Here is a 12894-nt window from a genome sequence, read left to right as displayed (position 1 = left end):
AAAAATCCATGGTGGGACATGTGGCCAGGCAAAGAGAGACGGGGCAACGACACGTGGATCCCCTTGGTTTTGCCTTAACTGGCCATCTGGCCATAGAAGTCGCTTCTCTCAGACTCTGATTCCCTCGTCTACAAGATGAAGAGGCTGGGCTGAATGATGACAGAGGGACATGGGGAGGGCGTAGCTGTGTCTCAGACACTGTATTAAAGGCTTCAGTGTATTTCTTCACAGCTCACCCGATCCTTCAAGAATATTTAAAGCCATGTCACATATAAGGAGACGGAGGTGGCTCCTACGTAGCGCTGTAACTAGGATCCAAACCTGGGCTTGCCTGACTTTAAAGCTGAGATTCCTAACCAGGACCCTGTACTGAATCATCTACAGGGTCTTATGGTCTAGAGCTTCTTCCTGAAAGAGGGAAGTGGAGTGGCTAAAAAGGGGAGGGACTTGCTTCTGCCATGGCAGACGGTTGTCTAGGCTTGGAAGAAGAAAAGGCTCATGGTGTGGTGATAAATGTTCTCAGTGCATATTCATAGAAGTTTGTCTGTTTTTTGTTTTTCTGTCTTGTCTTCCCCTCAGGAAGGATCATTACTGTGTTGCGGGTAGGTACAAAAAATTACACCTGCACTCCTCTCTGACTAAACTATGAAAAATAAACTTCTATTCCATCAAAACATCTGCTCAATGCAGAGAGAACTTTGCACCGCTTATATTTCCACACAGCTTGGTTATCTTTGCTTTTTTTAAAAAAAATCCTCCTATTCTCATGCCACTGGAAACTGGAAGACTCTGATACCCCCAGAATTTCACCAACTCCGTCAATTCAAGCTATTTTTACAGCCACCACCAGTTGGCTTCTACACCAGGCACTGCACAACATTGCCAGCAGAGGGCGCAGGCACCACGGGGATTTCACGCACAGTGACTGATACAAGCTTATATGCTCGAATGCAGGCAAAGCAGGGTTTGCGTCCTACCACATGGCTTGTGATACCATGAGTATGTTTCGAGTTTCAGATTCTTCAACTATAAAAGAGAAAGTCTGTGGGAGGGGGCATGGAGGGGCACACCTGCATAATATCAATGCTGGGGAGGCAGAGACCACAGGTCCACTATGAGATTGAGACCAGCCTGGTCTACATCGGAAGTTCCAGGCCAGCCATATCAAACAGGAAGGGGGGCAGTCCGTAAGAGGAAATCAAATATAAAAAAAACAGTTAAGATTATGTCTATTCCAAGACACTGAGTCACATATCTGATTAGATTCAACAACTCTGTGGAAAAACCTCCATATGGAGTCTTAGCAGGCTTCAGGTATTTATTCACAGATTGGGGTGCACAGTCTCAATATAATTCCAGAAAAAGGAGCACCAAAACCCCAAGAGATCTCTTCCTCAGTAGGCATAATTCAGGTGGAAGAACCTCAGGGGTGTCTGACTAGACTTAAACACTGTGGTAGTTTGAAGGAGAATGGCCCCCACGGCTCATGTATCTAAATGTCTGGTCCTTAGCTGATGGATTGTTTAGGAAGGGTTAGGTGTGCACTGATGTGGGATCCCCCTCTGTATGCTGTGAATGTTTTATTGCCATTGGTTAATCATGAAGCTGCCATGGCCTATGGCAGGACAGAATATAGCCAGAAGGGAAATCCAAGCAGAAAGTCAGATAAAGAAGGGCGGGGTTGAGAGAGACTCCAGCAGCTGCTGGAGGAGTAAAATGCCCGAGCATTGCCGGTAAGCCACAGGGCACATGGTGATATGCAGATTACTAGAAATGGGTTAATTTATACAGAGAGCTGGCCAGTAAGGAGCCTGAGCCATTGGCCAAAGAGTTTGTAATTAATATTAAGTCTCAGAGTGGTTATTTGGGAACTGGCGGCAGGAGAGAAATGTCTGGATACAGTGGACTTGTTGGAGGAAGTGTGTCACTGGGGGAGGGGAGTGACTTTTCCCTAAAAAGTCAAATCGGTCATGTGCGATGAGGCAAACTCAGAATGAACTCTTAAAGACAATAGCCTACACTAGGTCCAGCCTTGCTCCCTCTGTCTGAGGCCTGTGGATCAAGGTGTGACTTCTCAGCTACCACCCTAACACCATGCCTGCCTGCCTGCCACCATGCTTCCCGTCACGATGGTCATGAACTCCATCTCTGAAACTGCAAGCAAGCCCCCAACTAAATGATTTTCTTTTCTAAGTTGACTTGGTCATGGTGTCTCTTCACAGCAATAAAACAGTGACTCAGACAAATGTGGTCATGCTTATGTTACATAAGAGACGACAGAAGCTGGGCATGGGGTGCACGTGGCAGACCAGGCCAGAAGCAGGATGCAGAGAACTGCTTTATAGCTAAGCCCAAAGGATGTGCTGTGGGTTATAAAGGATGAAGGAGACTAGGATTGGGGAGGACACCTACAGTTTGTCTTACTGATGCCCAGAACTGTGCTGCAAAAGCGCTGAAAGTCCAAGGCTGGGTACACAGAACGTTTATGACCGAGAGCTTAGAAACTTCGGGTAGTAAGAGATGGTTCAGTGATAGTATCTCTGAATGAAATGCTTTGGGGCCATAATGAAATGGCTCTGCGAGGAAACCTCTTGGATACATTGCTCAGTTGAAAAAGTGAAGCAGAATGTGAGTAGGTTACCATTTATATAAAATAAAAGATGAAAAAATACATTAAAATGCAGTAACCCCCCCCCCCCACACACACACACAAGTCCTGAGGCAGGAAAGCAGAGGGAATAGCTTAACAACTTGGAATGCTGCTTGGCTTGGACTATATGCATATTCCTTTTCTAACAATGCACCTTAGGACCGCCCCCCCCCCCCCGCCTGCATTAAACTGCAAGTACACCTCACGCAGAACAATGGAATAAGCTTGTTTTCATTCAAGAGTATTCCAGTATATGAATGACAGAGACTGATCTGGTCTAGACCGATTTGAGGTTCATGTGGGAGAAGGCAAATTGGGCCCTCTGAGTGAACTTTCAGGGAAACATTATTTACTTTCTTGTATTTATGTATAATTGGACACACATATAATTAAAATCAGATGCATTATGGAAAGAGACGGCACAATGAGCAAAGGCTTTATGTAACTGAAGTTGTCAATCAAAATTATCTGTGGCACACTCCTTAGTAACTAGACTCCTCCTTCTACACCCCATAAAGAAAGGCCAGTAACCTCGAGTACTCACTTGGTCACCTAGATAGCTTGTTGTTATTTTTTTAATTAATCTCTCTCTCTCTCTCTCTCTCTCTCTCTCTCTCTCTGTGTGTGTGTGTGTGTGTGTGTGTGTGTGCATGCATACCATTGCATGTGGTAGAGGTCTGAGGACAGCTTGAGGGAGTTGGTTTTCTTCTTCCACTCTGTGGGTACCAAGGATCAAACTCAAGCCATCAATCAGGCTTGGCAGCAAATGCCTTTATCCCATAGTTCTAGTGTTTGGGAGGGGAGTTATCTTTGGTAGAATGTCTAGGCTTCACACAGAGTGTCTGTGTGAAGTTTTGATAGTTAGATATATTTTCATAGTAGCCATGTACAGTAGGCACTGTTTCCTCTACTTTTCCAAATGAAGAAATCGAGGTCCAGAAATCCCAATAGCCATACCACTTTGGGAGAGGTACAGGGTCCAACGTCAAATCTAAGTTTTCCTCTTACTATAGCACACGGCTTCATTTTTGCCTTTGAGTCTGTACTGCCGTCCCCCGTTGGTCCATCCTACTGTGACTGCATCTGGGATGGGAAGGAGACCCTCAAAGTGTTGCAGACTTTGAGACCGTGTGGGAAGCACTTAGGGTCTGAGAGCAGTGGATCTTCTAGTCCTGGCATCACCCCTGATTTACTAAGCAGACTGGGACAAGGAACTTTTCACCTCTGAAAGACAAAGAAACCCTTTACAATTCTTGACCGTACTATTGATGGGGGTGGGGGTCGCACTTGGTTATTTTGGAAGCTTAGTTCTTACTTCCTTACCACTAAAGTTAGATGAAGTTTTTCTAAATAAGAATTTGTTAAACAGCAACAAAACCAATGTGGTAGGCTTATGAGGTAGCTGAATAGGTAAAAGTGGTTGCTGCTTAGCCTGGGAACCTAAGTTCAATTCCCGGGTCCCACATAGGATAAGGAAAGAACTGTTTCCCTCACATTACCCTCTGACCTCCACACAATCACTGTGGCGTGAGTGTGCACTGCCCCCATCACTCTCTCTCTCTCTCTCTCTCTCTCTCTCTCTCACACACACACACACACACACACACACACACACACACACAGTAAATACATTTTATAAGCAACAACAACCTGGTGCTGCAAGCTGGTAATCCAAATTTTGAAGATCTGAGACAGGAATATGAAAAGATCAAGGCCTACTGGTGACTTAATCAGACCCTGTAACCAAACAGAAAAAGGAAAAAGAGGCCTAGGAATCTGGCTCAGTGGCTGAGTGCTTACCAATTATGCTCAGCGTCCTAGGTTCAATTCCTAATACCGAGAAAGAGAAAGGAGATCAAGTCTGAAAATCTACTGTTTCCTCATGTTCCTAATGTCATAGAATGTACTGGGCACTACATTCTGACAGCATGGTCTATGCTGCATGGTGGGCAGAAAATCTCAAGTTCATTTTCAAGGACTGGGGGCTTATGGTGGCTGCTCACTCAGGAGGTGGCTTCTGGGGTAGATCCTTGCTGGGCTGTCCTTGACAACGGATAACAACGCTAACTAGAGAGCCCTGATATCCTCTGAGAAGATTGGCTTGGAATCCCTTGTCCTTCGGAAGCCCGGCAGCCTGCTCACTGAGCCTGTCTGGAAGCTGCTCATCAAAGCTGGGCAGCCCTCAGAGGCCCTCTTTATGGCTCTGATAGCCTGTTCCCTCTCCAAAGCACACCAAACCTGCAGGGTGTTTCTCAGTCCAGGCCATTAGGTCAAAGGCTACCGTACGCCTACCCTACACCTACCCTACACTTATTCCCCCAGCAGGCCATACCCATATTTCTTTGTTAAGTCTGCTGGTGGCTACTATGAAGGCCCATGAAGATAAATTTTCCAAATGTGTTAGAATTTCTTGTTCCAGCTCTCTGGATTTAAATTTAAATACCCCGAAGTCATTATTTCTTCTCAATGAGTTTGATGTCAAATAAAGATGATTCTGTTCAACCAGGATGAGATACAAATTAATTCACTACTGATCTTTCGGGCTTGGAGGCTTAAAACAAATGTACCCGGTCTACGTCTGAGTTCCAGGACGGCCAGGGCTTTGTAGTTGACCTTATTTCAAAAAACAAGTAAATAAATAATAAAAATAAAACCGGATCAGGAAACAAATGCTTTATGTAGCTCCCTTTGACATTTGGTTCTGGGACTCTGAGGTGGGGCAGGGAGGGGAACAGAATCACCATTTGCAAGGCTCTGATTCATAGCACTTCTAATAGAAGCCAGTGCCAGCCTGCTATTCAGTGTCTCCCCAAAGTCAGTCAAGAGCCTTGTCTGGACAATATGGCCAAGACTGAAGAGCTGATCGGCAGCCAAGAGCATGGAGGACTTGAGTTCAGCTCTCACCTATGTGCAGTAGCTTACAACTGCCTGGAACTCCCTCTTCTGACCTTCACAGGCACTGGGCAGGACACACACACACACACACACACACACACAATATATATATATATATATATTAAATTTAGACTATATATATATATATATATATATATATATATATATATATATAGTCTAAATTTAAGAAAATCATGATGTGAGGTACCTAACCTCAAAGATAACAGTTTCAGTAAATGCAGCAAGTCAAAGATAGTTTTATTTTTGTTTTGCATAAACTTGTTATTGGTAACTCCCAACTTCCAAGACACTACAAGCTGTAGGAGCCCACGTGTGAAAACAAAGATAAAATTGCTCTTAACCTGGGTGTCAGGGCAGTCCCAGGTACACGGTGGCTGTGGGGTATTTTGTTTATGTCTTAACAAATAAAGGTTACCTGAAGATCAGAGTGCTGAGCTAAGTCACTAGTTAGCCGTAGAGGCCAGGCGGTGGTGGCACACACAGAGGCAGAAGGATCTCTGTGAGTTCAAGGCCATCCTGGGTTACACAAGATTGAATCTGTCTAAAAGAGAAACAGAACTCACACAAAGGAGATCCTAGCACTTGGAACCACAGCACGAGGGAGGTGGAGACAGGAGTGATATGGCTGGGCAGAGGGAATATAAGATGAGAGGAGACAGGGGCTAAAGGCAGTCTGAGGATAGGATCGCCCTTTCGGTCTGAGCATTGGTAGAGGCGAGAATTCTCTAGAGACTGGCCACTCTGCTTCTCTGATCTCTCAGCTTTCACCCCCCAATATCTGACTCTGAGTTTTTATTATTTTTGCTTGTTTGTTTGATTGATTTTTTTCTAGACAGGGTTTCTCTGTGTAGCTTTGGTGCCTGTCCTGGAACCTGCTCTGTAGACCTTGCTGGCCTTGAACTCATATCCACCTCAATCCACCTGTCTCTGCCTCCCCAGTTGCTGGGATTAAAGGCACCACCGCCAGGCCTGAGATTTTATTATTAAGACAAACTAGAATTTGTGTTACACTGTGGCATTTTTGGAAACTGCTAAGAGAAGTTTATGTCAATCAGTAGGGAGACCTGGAGTCTTTCAAAAGAGCGAGCATACAGTAAGCACTCAATAAATGTTGACTAGCCAGGACATGCTGAGAAGCCAGCTTTTTTGCTGATCTGAACTTCTCTCGGGGCTTCTTGGTGGCTCCCGAACCTGCAATCTGTCTTCTGAATAGGTGCACTCCCCTCCCCCTCTCCTGCTCTGCTGTCCTGCCATTAGAAGAATGAACACATACAGATGTTCCCTCCGGTAGGCAAAGCGGGACCTGACTGAGACCCTCGCAAACAGCACACGTGACAAGGACGTCCAAGTGTGCGAGGTCTGCGGGGAAGGCTGAAAATGGCGAACAAGGAGCAGACAGCTGCAGAGGAAGGCATGAGAGGCTTGACTGGGAGGTGGAGCATAGACGCTGCCCACCCCCTCCCCCCCGGCTTTCTCCAGGCGAGCCAGGGAGCCCCTCATAGGAGCTGAAACAATAGAAAACGATAGAGAAAAATGGGTGGTAAGAAGGTAGGTTAGACCTTGGGTGGAGGACTGGAGGACCTGGGACTGAGCTGCTCTAGGGGCAGATCCTCCCCAAGCCCCCAAGGATGGGTAAGCCTGTTTCCCCTCTTACTTTACAGTGCACACGCATTTTGTATTTAGTGCGCTTGACTTTGGATTTCAAAGGAAGCTGAACACAAAGTGACTCTGAGAAGTCTCAGATTGTTGCGTGACCTGGATGAAAGCAACATTATACAAATAGGAATCTGGGAAAGCAGAGATGGTCTTCATCATTTATCAGGGGAGATTTTTTTTTTCTAAGCCACTTTAGCAATCTATAAGACAGAAGACATTACAAGAAAAGGTCAGCGCAGGAAGATAAATGAATTTTGTGGTCACAGAAGGGAGATAGTCTCGGGACTGGAAAGGAATGTAGGGTGGTGTTTTATTGTCAGGAGAATTCTTCCACAGACAGCTCTGCTGCTTTCAGAGTCCGTGGCCCATTCCTCTGCCCCTGCCCTCCCCCGTCCGTGTCTCAGCTTTACTCCAGGACTGTGAACCTCACCATTAGCCTCTGAGAGGCCTGACAACCCTGGGGGTGCGGTGGAGGTGCGAGAGTGCCTTCTATAGCTTCCTCCCATCCACCTCTTCCTGCCTCTCCTCTTTTCTCTCCCTTTTAGTTCAAGATGTATTCATTACAGAGATCATCCCATCCCACCAAAGAAAGATCTTCTGGGTGAGGCGGTGGATGCCTGATAGCCTTAGCACTCTGGAGGCTAAGGGCAGGAGAATGGGAAGTTTGAGGCTAGGGTGAGCTAGCTAGTGGGACTCTGTCTCAAACAAAACAAAATAAAATAGAAAAACCAAGAATTTGTAAATTACTACTTACAGATAATTATTTACCTTTGATGTTTGTCCACCCACCCCCATCGCCGCCCACCAGAATAGACACTCGGTGGAAGGAGAGGAGGAACACACAGAGACCCACTTTGCACATAGATTCAGTGAAGAGTATTTGTATCCTGACATGTGTTTGCACAACAAGAACATAGCAAGTGCAAGTTGATCCCATGTGAATTATATGTGAAGTAATTGAACTTCAAACAAGAGACAATGTATATCTCTGGATATGAGCCAGCTTCAGTCATAAAATCATTCCCAGGGAAAAGAAAATTTTCTGAGGCAGTTTTGATGCTTGCTTTTTCTGGCATCTTCTTTCTATGGAAACTGCTGCTGGCATGGCAGATGGGCAGCTTTTGAATTTCAGATGTATGTCCCAAGTACATTTCCCACTGCTGACTGACACCACCCGGTCAGTACATGCTGGCAGCAACAATAGCGGTAGGGCCGCGCCCAGCATGCTGTTCTGTAGATAGCTGTGGCACAATGTAAGCCAATTATATTCAAGAAGGAGCTGACAGATTTTAGTTACACTTTATGTGTGTGGGGGGTATATGTGCATGTGCATGCATGTGTGAGTTTGCACATGCTAGCGTGTTCTGTGTAGAGGCTGGGGGTTGACATTGGGTGGCTTCCTCTACATGCTCCACTTAATCATGTTTATTTACTTCTGCTTGGTGTGTGTGGTGTGCAGGTGCTTGTGTGCAGGTGCATGTGTGCAGGTGCATGAGGCCATGTACACATGTAGAGACTGCAGGAGTATGTGGCCTGCTCCATCACCACCATAGTCCCTTGAGACAGGGTCTCCTACTGAAGCAGAAGCAAGACTGGCCAACTACTCCCAGTATCACCTGCTCCCTCCAGAATCTGCCCCCACTAAGTGTTGGACTAGAAATATGGGTCACCCTGCTCAGTTTTAGGTGAGTGTCAGGGCTCCAAAGCAGCAAACATTTTTCTGGTTGAGACATCTCCCAACTAAGATTTGGTTTCTGCACCAATGTTTCATTATCACACTTCTTGCCTCATGCCTCAGGGTCAATCATGTGTTTCTAAAGGTTATAGAAGTTCATGTTGACTACACCTTTTCAGTTTATGCATGCAATCCTGAATAGTGAAAAGGCCGTAACTCTTGAGTATCACAAACCTTTCTTTTAAAGGGATAGCGTTGCCACTGATATAGAGCGAAAACTCTGATACTGACTTTTGGAGCATATGACTCACAATCAAAATGAGTTTTCTTTTTCTTGTGTTTTCTATCTTGGAGAAGTTGCTAGCGATGTCAAAGTCTAACATTTGTTCAGCAAAGCGATACATACTTCAGGAACAACACTTTTATCTACTAGGTAAAATTAGATTTTTCTAAGTTTCTTATTCTTGATATTTTCTGCACATTCTGTACATCAACATTTAAGTTCTGCTTATGGGAAAATTGGTGTAGTAGGGCTATGGCTTGGGGCAAACACTGGCCTAGCATGCATACGGAAGGACCGGGCTCAATCCCTAATACAGAACGGAACAGAACAGAACAGAACAGAACGGAACGGAAAGGAACAGAACAAAAAGCCACATTGACAAGAGCCAAAACACGGAAACCATGATGTTTATGTTGTCATAGATTTTACTTTAAATATGACAAATTAAAGCAGAGAAAATGTATTTATTAAATATACATTTTCAATAGCATAGCCTTGGTTTATGTTCAAGAATCTATATGCTTAATAATGTTGATGCTTTCTAGGAGGATGGTCCCCATGCCGCTGACTTTTTAAAGTCACAAAGGTTTCAAATAGATAGTTCTGTCCTTATATCTTCAATTTTTTATTTGGCTGCCCTCTTTTCTAGGCTTAGCCAAAGTCAGGCCATCCTAGCTAACATGATAAAATTCACAAATGTCACGAGAACTTTTTGATATATTGTTCTGACAGCCTTAGGGTGTTGAAATCTAACATGATAGTTGTAATTTTCTTCAGCCTTGTGTCCTTATTTCCTCAAATGATTATAGCCCAGGTCTTGATTTTTTAAACTGATTATCTCTCCAACTATATATTTTACTATGGAAACAATATTATTTGTTTGGTTTGGTTTTTGAGACACGGTTTCTCCTAGTAGTCCTAGGTGTCCTGGAACTCACTCTGTAGACCAGGCTGCTGGCCTCGAACTCAGAGATCTGCCTGCCTCTACCTCCAAGTGCTGGAATTAAAGACACGCATCACCTGCCTGGCTAATTTTTAATGTTTATATATAGACATATTTCTGCTTTGAAAATATAGCTAAGGGAATTAACTGTTCCTCTGACATAGGAGACAAATCTCAGTGGCATTTAGCATTTCTTTTAGCATTAAAAGTGATTTCAGTCAACAAATTTGGTCTAAGCTGCTGATTTTTTTCAGCCAACATGTATAGGTTATTTAGTGTTTATATGTATTTTCTGGGCTAGTGTTCTGCTATATTGCTATGAATCTTCTGTTATGTCCACAAATGAAGAACACTCCTGTTAATATGTTCTCTTCTGTCAGTAATTCAAATAGTTTTCTTTCACTCTTTTTCTCTAGACAGGTTTTCATTTTTTGTTTCGAGGTTAACACTTTTTTCTTTTCAATACCTTGAAAGAAACTGCATATTAGCCTATACATATAATAGTTTATATTAGAATCTATAGTAAAAATAAGCAATAAGCTATGAAATTTTACCAATAGGCTTTTTGTTGATTTGTTTTGAGAGAGTCCCTTATTGTGTGTCCTGACTGGCCAGGAAATCAGTCTGTAGACCAGGCTGGCCTTGAACTCACAGAGATCACCTGCCTCTGCCTCCCAAGTGCTGGGATCAAAGGAGTGTAGCCGCACTCCTTGTTCCACAGTTACTTTTGTCCTGAAGAAATTTCTTTTAGCAATGTATTAGTAACAGCTGTGAATCAATTAGCAGTTCATATGCAATGCACTCTAATTTACTAATGAAATGCTGATATTTTATATATATGTATATATATACATATATATATAATGATACATGTACATAATTACAATAAAAATGAGTTGTACCATAATAAAAATCTTACAGACTTAAACTGGGAACTTAGAGGTACCATTCGGACTAATGACTTATAATCTTAAACCTCAAATTTCATCAGTACACAAATACTAATAGGGGATTTAAAAAACATCTACATAAACATAGCAGGGCATGGTGGTATAAGCCTGGAATCCCTGCACTAGGAATGAGGACCAAAGGGAGTTCAAGGCCAGCTTGACCTCCATAGTGAGACAAGCAAACAAACAAAAACTTCAAAAGTTCCTTTGTGGGGAGCACCTGCAAAGTCATTTCACTGTAACTTGCGAAACAAGCAAAAGCTAGCCTCATTTTCCCCTGTCAGAAAATCATCATAATAAGTGGATTTTGTTGAATAAAGCATCACATTGTCATTTACCAGAAAATTTTGTAATAAGATTATAAGCCACTTACCTATGAAGTTACCAGAGAAACAAAAATGCCAAGATTACAGGTTTTTTTGTAGAAAGTGGATGGTCAGCTCGGAGACCGAGACCAAGAACTGTGTGGAAACACCGGTTTTTGTTTGCTAACTCCGACCTTAAGCAACTCTTATCTCTTGGCCACCTCAGCTGCAAATGGAGATAACCGTGCAGATGCTTCTGGAGTCAGACGAGGCACCTCCAGATGAGGAGCAAATGAGGCTGTGAGATAGGCGTACAGTTTTTTGGCGCTTACAGGAGATGTGCCTGGTTTCTGAAAGAAACGAGGAGCAGGCTTGAAAGTCAACTAAGGGAAGCTGGGCATGGTAGTGCGGGTCTGTAATTCCCACACGTGATAGACACAGACTTATCAGAAATTTAAGGCTAGCCTCAGCTACGTACTGACTTGAGGCTAGCCTGGGAAACACGAGAGTTTGCTTCCATAAAAATTAAAATAATCAAATAAAGAATACATTTAGAGTCAGTAGAGAACATTATTTGTACAAACACAACCCCTGCCCCTAATGAGCCTCCTGTGGCCCAGGTGCTGGTCTTACAGGGTCACTGGTGGACTTTTGCAGGAGTTCACGGGTCTGACAGCCAGATGTTTTATTTTGTTATTTTTTCTTTTGTTTTGTTTTGTTTTTTGGGGTTTTTTTTGGTGAACATTTCATTCTGGTTATTATATTTTCAAGTACTAAGTTTCTTATTTTTTAAATTGCTTTTATTGAGCTATACATTTTTCTCTGCTCCCCTCCCTGCCTCTCCCCTCCCCTTCAACCCTCTTCCATGGTCCCCGTGCTCCAAATTTAAAGCCAGATGTTCTTAAATACCACACGTTAAGGCAATTGCTGACTGTTTGGAAATAAACTACCACACAAACTGAAAATTCCAAAGTGATCCATCCCAAAAGCAACCTCAGTTGATAACTGACATGATAAACCTCAAGGAGACACAGGAAATCTATCTGGAGAAGTGACCTTTTGTGGTGACAATCAGAAAGACATTCAAGTCCCAGAAATGGTGAGGGTATTTACTTCAGAGGGAGCAGAGAAGGTGTACCTCAGCGTCTCCATCCTGCTTCTAATCCCTGCTTGGGTTTGGCAGTACGTCTGCCGCCAACCTGAGGAAAGGAAGGTGGCAGTGTCCCATCCTTCATGCATTCACCAAGCATTTACGGAAGATCTACTATGTTCCGGCACTGGCCTAGGCGATGGGGAGAACAGAAGACCTACTATGTTCCGGCACTGGCCTAGGTGATGAGGACATGAGTCAAACAAGATCTTAGACCACACGGGACTCTTGAAATCTACATCATCAACTGTCCTCGTCACACTTTGTCTTCCCCGGTTCTATCCCTTTTTTCTTATGGACCTAGGTCCCAGCCCTCCCTTCACGCTCAGGTACCCTGAGACTCACCTCCTACTGGTGCTTTCAGAT

At 43.8% G+C, this 12894-nt stretch overlaps 1 protein-coding gene across 1 annotated transcript in view; it reads right to left on the bottom strand.

Moving 5' to 3' along the window:
• Positions 1 to 11557, bottom strand: part of Ctse (cathepsin E) — a 30337-nt gene extending 18780 nt beyond the window's left edge. The window contains exon 1 of the mRNA XM_041648937.1: positions 11447 to 11557. The gene's annotated coding sequence lies outside the window, so the exon portion shown is untranslated. The remainder of the gene's footprint in view (positions 1 to 11446) is intronic.
• Positions 11558 to 12894: the final 1337 nt, after the last annotated feature.

Source organism: Microtus oregoni, unplaced genomic scaffold (assembly GCF_018167655.1).
Source record: "Microtus oregoni isolate MIOR12 unplaced genomic scaffold, Mior012 000003F_ref0000135, whole genome shotgun sequence".
Lineage (NCBI taxonomy): Eukaryota > Metazoa > Chordata > Mammalia > Rodentia > Cricetidae > Microtus > Microtus oregoni.
The sequence above is the reverse complement of the archived record's forward strand: the minus strand, read 5'-3'. Positions and strand labels throughout refer to the sequence as shown.